The sequence below is a fragment of the Pinus tabuliformis genome, chromosome 8 (genome assembly GCF_031772625.1).
Source record: "Pinus tabuliformis cultivar Carrire ecotype Pingquan chromosome 8, CPIR1, whole genome shotgun sequence".
NCBI lineage: Eukaryota > Viridiplantae > Streptophyta > Pinopsida > Pinales > Pinaceae > Pinus > Pinus tabuliformis.
Window position 1 is genome coordinate 1,700,910,385 of NC_142294.1, and position 9,993 is coordinate 1,700,920,377.

The following is a 9,993-nucleotide window of genomic DNA, read 5'->3' on the forward strand; positions in this document are numbered from 1 at the left end:
TAGTCTGAAGATAATAAATCCACCAGGTTTATTGAGCACATTCATCACATTTACTAGCATATTCATGACATCCTAGAGAAATCCAATGCCAAATACAAACAATGGCATGATCAGCATTGGGTGCCCCATAAGTTTCAAGTGGGCGACAAAGTTTAGTTACATCTACAGAAAGAGTGCCTTGCTAGAGCCCTTCATAAGCTTCAAGAACTCTAATACAGGCCTTACATAATCACCAAGGTTGTGGGAGATAATTATTTAGAACTCAGTATCCCCCCATTCCTTGGATTTCATCCTGTATTCAATATGGACCACCTTCGGCCATAATTTCCACCATCGGTGGACACATCAGACATTTCTTAGCAGTTGACACCAACATAGCTCATCTCGTACTATATTGAATAGGCCAAAATGATCAGATCATGGGAACACAAATCAAGAACACTAGAAAACATATGATCCAACTTTATCGAGTTGTAAAAGCTAAACAACTCTTGCACCAGGGCAAGTGTCTCACCAGGGACCAAATTCAGCAGAAATTTCCCCATCTAATGGAGGCACTCAATGCAATGGGGACCATTTCTTCCTAAGGATGGAGGACTACTCCATGTGGATATTGGTGTCCACCCACCTATTCCACTTGGACCCTCAACACTTTTTCTTTTTGTTTCCTTAATTATAGCGTAGTTTACTATTTTTGGCAATTTTTTGGGCCCTGAACTTTCGAAGCCATTTTGAGGCCCTAAACGATGTTTTTTGGAAAATGGGAAAACCCAAAGCTATAAACATGAGTTTGTAGTCAAAATTTGTAGTCCTTGAATAGATATTTCTAACAAGGTACCATAAGCGTGAAACAGATATCATATGCCAAATTTATGACCCTGGGAAGTTGATGTACCAACTAACCCCAACGGGGCCCACAAACTGTTGGAGCTTCATCTCCTAGGGTTAGGTTTTCGGACATTTGGGGTTTTCCATTGTTTCTCAGTAATAAAAATGCCTACGAACCTCATTTTAACACATTAGAGGCATGTAGCCACCACATCTCTTCTCAGAGATAAGATACCATCTTCTTAGCTATTTTATTTCCATTTTGCATGTAAACAGTTGTTAGTATTTTGTTATCAATGAATTGAAGTTCATTTTTTTCTATAGCTTTGTGTTTATGTTTAAATTTGTATTTCATTTTGTTCCTACATAAATATGGATCAAAAATATAAGCACCCTTGATCTGAGTTGTATCACTATATTGGTTTTCATCCATCTCGATGCATTTGGAGTGAAAAAGTGGAGTTAGCTCACGGGACCGTTTTTACCAGTGGGACCCAATTTGGCGAAAAAAGGTCTGAAACCTTCCAAGAGCATTTTGAGGCATAAAACGAAATTTTTTTGGGGTAAAACTTTTCTGTTTTTGCGTACACCTTTTTATGTTTCTACTCATGGATACCTTTCCAATGGCGTAAGAATCGCGTCAATCGGAGTCCATATGCAAAATTTATGCCATTCAAAAGTTGACCTTCTTGTTTTCACACCTATACTTCGGGAGGATGTCACGCTCACCCCCATTATTCATGGAAAAGGGCTAGCCACATTTTTATGATGTAAAATACTCTATAAGATTCTATATTGTAGCTCTAGTTAAGAGTTGATGTAGTCAAAATTAACCACTAGTAGGTTATCGGGTCGTGTTATGACCGGGCCACTAGGAGGAAGAGGCATTCCATTCCTTCAAGAGAAATTTGTTCCATGGCTGAGTAAAGATAGCCAAGAGAAATAGGAGGTAGAGCACACAGATAAAATTTGTGCATTGTAGCAGCGCATAGGCCACATGCATTACTTCTTTGTACCTGTAGCCATATTTCCAGACATAGAAAGAGAGCGACGCGGACTCACCTTCCAATTGGGTTTTTCTCTCGAAATGGTTTCCTAGAGATCAAATCTTGTGTTTTATGTGTGTGTGAGCTTAGTTTTTCATTCTTTAGTTTTCTGCATAATTTATATTCACATGCATGCACTAATTACAGTTAAATCCATAGACCTTAAAGTTTAATAAACTGTAATAGTGTAGAATTTTTAATATTTTAATATATTATTATCAGATCTGTTGTGACGAACTATCCAGTGGAATATCCATGGAAATTTACAGATCAACCCTTCCATGGTTATTGACAGAGCAGCAAAGAAAGGATGTTAAAGAGGTTATTGAAAAAAATAAATTTCTATCTAGATTTTGTTCAAACATAAAGAATATCCTAACAAAGGAAGGTGAATTAGGTGGGGTAAAAACTCATGATTGGCATACGTTCATTAAGGTAATTATTTTGGTGTATATATTTTTACACTGGTAAAACATATTTTTAGTTTTTTTTCCTACTAATTTGGGAATAAATAATATTGATCAGTATTTTTGTTATAGTATGTTCTACCTCTATCTCTCCTATACAACTTTGAGAACAATGTCAAACAAGTTATATATGATCTTGGAAAATACATGAGGTAAGTGGAGATTTATGTGCAAAGTGTAATTTGTTATACAACTTATATTTGACTACATGTGTTCTAATTGTCATCATGTACTATATAATTTATTGTTGAAACATGTGATTTGCTTGCTTTAGTTGTAGATGGTTGTCATTTAAAGAGATCTATAAAGATTATATAAAGTATTGGAGGAAAAAAAATCATCTAATGTGTGAAATGAAAAATTATTTACCTCTGACATTTTTCAATGCACAAGAAAACTACCTCATACACCAAGTTGAGGAGATTTAAAAGTGTGGACCTGTACATACACAATTCATGTGGATGGTTGAGAGGCACTTGAAATCACTGAAGGCTTTAGTTAGAAAAAGAGCACATCATGGGGGTTCTATGGTAGAGGGATATATGGTATGTAAAACCATGGTTTATATTCGTCAATATATTCCTATAATAGGAAAAAGTATTAACGTATTGGATCACATATGGGATATCAACTCCATAGACAAATTTGAAAGGGAGCACCTATTGGGGAAAGGTAGAATTAGGAAGTGATATGTAAGTAGATAGTGGATATTTATAGTACATTTGACTCTCTTTTTTTTATGTATATCGCACTTATTTAATTTTTAGCTTTCCTACATAACATTATTATGAAGGTATGACATGGTAACTAATTATATGTATATGAATTGTTTTATTTTAATACATTCAGTTGAGAGTGGGATGTAATAAATTTGTGAACAATCTTGATTGGATGAAGGTATGCATTGAACGATGAAAACAAGCTAATAATGGTAGGTTATCATGGTATGGTGTGTCTACATTTGTCAAAGAATCTCAACGTAGTGGAGATACCAATCTTACACAAAGGGAAATTGATTTAGAATATGGTTTAAAAGATTATCAGGCAAGCATATTCACCCATACTACTTAGTTTTTTTTTACAATTATATTGATGCATATGGCATGTTTTTTTCTTAATTTGCAAATTTTCCAAGTATAAATATTCTTATCAATTGACAATGCATTTTTTATGTGTTTGACATATTGCAGTTGAAACACCACAACAAAATGTGGTGTGATGGCCACAAATTTCGCATCAAAAGGTTGGATGAACATATGAAAACTTTTAATAATGGGATAGTTGCGGTGTTTCAAGTTATCAATTTTACCTCTAGAGTTGACATACATCCAGAAGTATTTGACAATCGATACTATGGGTATATGCATGGTATACTTGAGTGTGACTTTGAATCCTTCAAAATAGTTGTGTTTGATGTCAAATGGTTTAGGCCACGAATCCATGACCATGACCCTGATAGAACTGTTATTGAGCATGCTAAAGAATTTACCATGGTTGATACAAGGAATCTTGAGCCAGGATCAGATCCCTATGTTCTTCCAAGTCAATGCAAATATGTATTTTATGTATAGGTTCCAGGTAAAACGGGTTGGTCATATGTTGTTAGATATTATCTAAGAAGAAGGCCAGTAAAGTATAATGTAGCGAAAGAACTAGATGAAATTGAAGAAGATGGTGATTTAGAGGAGTTGGGGGTTCATGTGTTAGACAAAGACATCGAAGAAGTTCAAGGATATCTTAATTGAGAAAATGTTTATTTGGATGAACTAGATAATATATTTTACGTTGTGTCAGACGAAGAACTTGAACCAAATGTAGAAGAGCATGTTTTGGATGAGGATATGGATGATATGGTAAATCCTTTGAACTGGATGATACAAATGATGAGTTGGATGAGGAAGAATATTAATGCTACCAGAATGTTGAAATGTACAAGGTATGTATTTATATGTTTTCAGTTGGTTAATTGTTCTCTTTTGTTCACCTTAAATTTTTATTTTCATAGTTTTTATGTTTGATTTTTGTTGTGTTTCTTTCAATTATATTATAGTATATAGATTAGGTATCGGGGGATTGAGAGTGATGTGAGGGGGGGGGGATGGATGGGTCATATGATCTTCCACCTTCATGTGGTTGGCCTTCATCTTCATCGTCATCTTCGTCAACATTTGCATGTGTTATTATGCCAGAGAGGAAAATTGATAAATAATTTTAAAAAATAAGGGATAACAATTATAAATAATGGAAACATATCATCATTCTTCTTATCATGAAGTCTATAATAAATATAATAAATTGAAACACAAAATATTCACTTTCATAATAATGACAATGAATTAATAAATGAATTTATTTCCCTAATTCATAATCCTTACTTATATACAAAGGATAGGTTGATAAAATGAACCTTGACCATTAGATGAGGAAATACTAGACATAGTCCATCATGATCCCTCTTTATATGTTAATTTAACCAAAGTTACATTCATTTAAAATAAGGTGGGCTTTATATACCCAACACTTGGTATGGCATAGTGTGGACCACATTGTAAGCATGTTAGTATAAGCCAATAGGTTCACAAAACAACAACTTTAGTAGAAGCAATGGGATCACCATATCCACATACAATATAACCTAATAATATGCTAAAATAAATCCAAAAAATGCACTCAAATTGAAAGAAATATGTGTCAATGAATATTTCTCAAACATAAGCCCCAATGGTCTTATATATAATATATTAAATATAATATATATGGTATAATTTTATGAATTAATTTGTTATTATAGAATTAATCAAAAAAGGGTTCTTATAGCTAATTGAGTAGAGTAAATAGGGGTGTTCAAGCAGGGCATGAGGAATTCATGACAATGAGGGAATTCGAGCAAGCGTTGGCAGGTTTGGGTAGGTGGTGCAGCTGTGGGAAGGTGGTGGCACAGAGGGGTAACAAATATGCAGGTAAGAACCTAATTCAATTGTTCATGTTTTTTGGCATTGTATTGGTTCATACCTTTGTGGAAGAAAATGTCTCTTAGCCAAGGGCTCAAGAAAGTCATCTTTCACTCTCAGATATGAAGCCTTTCTTTCTTGGGAATTATCGAAATATTTTACGAGTCTACGACTTACAATTTTTTCAAGTTCATTATAAAAATTTAATTGCAATTTTTGAGCCTATATTCTCTACAAAGTCATGAATTTCCAGAGGTTTTTGAGGGGGGCGTAAGATTTATTTGAAGGACAAGACCGAGTCTCCTTGGTGGCCATCTGTGATTTTTTTTAAGTTAAAAGTAATCGTGTATTTCCTTCTCCCTTGAGCGTAAGGAAGCTTGAACATATTCCTTTGCAAGGTTTAATTAGAGGTCAATTTCTCATTCGGCCTTTCACCTAAGCAACACAAAATTGGGACCTTAGCTCTAAGATCACATCGTCTCAAAAGAATCGAATACCTTTCTAAAAGAAAAAAATTCTTAGCCAAGGGCTCAAGAAAGTCATCTTTCACTGTCTGATCTGAAACCTTTCTTTTTTGGAGAATTATTGAAATCTTTAAGAGTCTAGGGCTTAGAATTTTTGCAGGTTATTATAAAAATTTAATTAAAAAAATTTAGCCTATCTTCCTTCTCCCCTGAGCGTAAGGCAGCTTGAACTTAAATTTCCTTTGAAGGGTATTTGAAATCAAGAGAGCATTCATTGAAAACCATTAACCAAAATTTTGAAGCAAATTCATCTACATATTTGAGCTATTTCCCTTTCTTCCACACCAATAATTGAAAATCTGTCCTTTTTCCATGAGAAAAGACCCCTCTTGTAGAGAAAACGAATAACATTTTATGAGGGAGAATTGATCGGGCCTGGTAATTATATTCCTCCTAAAGTCTCCCAATGTGTATATTCCTCCTTCAGTTTAGGTTATGGACAATTTAACCTTTTTTAATTTATGTGTGATAAATTTTATTGTTTTTAAGCCTATGATTCTCAGGTTTCAATGTGATTAGCCTATGTATGCAACACTTCATATGTTAGGATAGTTTGCAATAGGTGACGGCTAGAGAAGAATCAACGGCACAAGGCCTTGTGGCCTCACTTTAAGGGTTAGGATGCCTAATGAAGTGATCAAATGACAATTTTTTACCTTCAAACAAGAAATGTAACCCCTACAGTAGGAAACACTAGCATACAATCAACCATAGTTAACCTATTAATCAAATACAAAGCCTTTCAATGAAGTAATGGCTAGTTTCCAAGTTAAAAATAATGATAAAAGCTTGCAATAATTTTGATTGGGCCTGCAAAAAAAGTGGATTAGTATGATTATCAAATGCAACAGGTTTGTGAGCCCCCCAAGGCCTAGGGCTAAGGCTAGAGGCACCCTCGAAGTGATCCAGTCTTAGACCAAAAAAAGAAGCCCCTGTGATGATGGATGGAGGACTGCAAAAATCACAGAATTAGCTCTTAAATCACCTGCAAAAAAAGGTTGTGAAGAGACAATCTTAAGCTAATGGAAGAGGTTAAGTATTACAAAAAAATGTGTAGATAACCTCAATAACCAAGGATCATAGTACAAAGGGTCTAAGAAAAATCTCTTAGAGTTTGTTAGCTTCACTTGTGAGTAAGAAGAGAAACTTATGCCTAGCCTCAAGGATTTCTACACACCCCTTTATCCATGTAAGGAGTTTGCAATCATTATATTAGAGGTCAACCAATAGTTATGATAGTGGGTATCATAAATGGAGAAGAAAAAGAAAAACTTAGATGAAGTCATTAAAGAGAAAGAATAGTCTAAATCCCTCCCCAATAATTTCCATCCATTATATTCAAATGAAATAAATTGTAATTTAGCAAGAATTTGCAACATTAGCGATAATATTAGGGACACTCGTAGAAGACATCAATTCCTTTCAATATGACATTGATGGATTTTTTTTAAGGAACGGGTATGATTGGTATTATAAATATCTAGTTTGAAGTCTAGAACCTTTTACATATTGTGCCACAAAATCTTAATTTGTCCAAAATTCCCACCCCTCTACATAATATATTTCTAATTTAATATTTACTACAATTATAAAAACACTTCTCCCATATATCCTCCAAAAAAATGCCATTATAAGCTACGTATTGGCAGTACTATGTCCATACTAAAATTAGAGGTAAACATTAAAGCTCGTCGCTCGCTGGAGCTACATGATCTTCCTCGAAGCCCACTATAGGATGCTCTTTACACTTTTCAATGTTTTTCACATTTTCATCATCATTCTCCATGAGCTCCCCATTCACCACATCCTCCATATCATCGATGAAAGCTTGATTATGCGCCATTCCACCATTATCAACTCTAAGCTCTAACATGTCAACAGCTAATTGTAGATGCTCCATTTTAAGATGCAACATCCCCAACTATTGTGACAGCGGTTCCCTACAGATGTGTGCCTCTGCCAATTGCATCTCATCAATACTCGATATCAAGGTGGTCAATAATTCCACCATTCCTGTGAACCTAGCCACAACGATGCCAACCTCCTTACCGACTTCCCTGTCACTGCACTCCATTTCCACCTAAATTTTATGAATTTGTTGGCTTATCGTACCTGAAATTTGAATTTCCTTCGTAATGCAATCCCTTGCGGGCTTATCGTACCTGAAATTTGAATTTCCTTCGTAATGCAATCCCTTGAATGTATATATAATGACAAAATTACATTCCTACCCAAATTATGGAGTCCTGCTGGATTGAAAGTCGATTCTTTCGCCAAAACCACTTGTATCAAATCCATTAAATTGTTGGCTCTAAGCCTTTGGTTTTTAAAAGACTTCCTATTGCAAAATTGATACTCTGGATCAGAAGATATGGCCTTGCACATTTGATATACCCTGCTGAATTCAGACTTGCGTCACTGGTTCAGGTGGTCAAGAGGGTCAGATTCTCTACAATAATGGAACACCTCCCATATATGTACCTTATTTAAAAGGTTCTTAACTCAAAGGTTTCTGGCATGATTACTATAATGAAATTTCTATTCCAAATTTTAATAATCCTCGAGGATCAATAAATTTCCATCTGACTACTATACATTAGGGTGAATGTTTGATGATTATATATCCTCGCCATTTATCCTTAATTCCCCCACACTTAAATTCGGTCTTCATTGTTCCTTGCTAGAATTCCATTTGACCGGTTAAAATCATTAAAACACATGGCTTTTATTTTGGTAGTGCCACATATTGAAAATATATGTATCATGAGGTGTCTATTGATTTGGCAGTGCTTCTGTTTTCATCAGGGATACCATTTGTTTCATTTTGATTTAATAGTGCCTTCTTCTTATATCATTAAAATGAGCACTGCCAAATTAAAAGACAGTGCCAACTTCTTATATCATTGAAATTAGTGCTACCAAACTAAAAGGTAGTGCCAACTTAAACCAATAGAATGATGTTATTTCAGGACCCCAATATTACTATCAACATGGTAAAGGCTAATTAGAAAGAGTAGTTGTATGTTCTAACACCTTTGTTATTTAAATAATAAATCCAGCCACTCATAATGGACCATCTCATCTCCCATGTAAGTAAAACCTAAAAATTAATAAAAAAATAATGTTTTTTCTTCAGTGATTTACCCTACTATCTCATTCTTTTTTGATGATCTCTTCACATATTAGCTTGGTATTAGAGCCAATATTCAAGTTTTTATTCTTCTATTGATGATTTCCTCACATATTAGCTTGGTATTAGAGCCAAGAATCAAATTCTTATTTGGGACCTTAACAACTAGAAATGAGGTCTTTTTTAGACACCCTTACTACTTGAGAAAATCGAGGGGTGCAGATGTGTCTCTCGAGGATATTTTTGCAAGTTTCAAATACACCATTTGTGTATATTTTTGGCTTTTTAGAAGTGTTTTTCTACAAATAACCACTGTAAATTAGTGGAATTCATGGAAGATTTTTCTAGAAAACATTTCAAACAAGTCATGGATTGACTGACACGTATTTTGCAAGATTTTCTACCATAGTTTTTGCACTCATTGCAGGCATTTCCTTGTAACTCACTTGGAACTTCCTTGTAACTCACTTATACTATTATAATGTTCTTCTGGTTTCGTCAAGACATTTCTCAACATCCCTTATGACACTCACTAACAGTTTCTCTCATTTGATGGAGTGTTATAGGACTTTCAACCAAATAGATATTTGTTAGATCTATATTTGTTGAGTGATAGAAGTTCAAGTAGGATAGAAAAAATTAGCCAAACATCTTCTACGTTGTCTAGCAAGTGAAGATCAACTAGAGGAGAAAATATTAGAATAAAATTCCATAAACACATGGATTTTGTTCTCGCTAAATGGGGGTCATGTTCTTATGATAATGAGAGCATACATGACATGGAGGTTCCCTTGAGGTACATTCATCTAGTGAAATAATGGGTACCCAAGGATCTTCCTGAAATAAACACTGATTTTCTTGTCAATGAAAGGATACACCACATACCCCATCGTCATTGCATGGTTTGGAGTTATTTTCCATGAATTAAGTAAAGGTATGTTACAGTGAATTAACTGAATTGATGGAGTATGTCGGACCCTATTACGTCTATAATGATAGGGTAGAACTATTCCAATACACCAAAAGTATGCGAAGATATGGCATGGC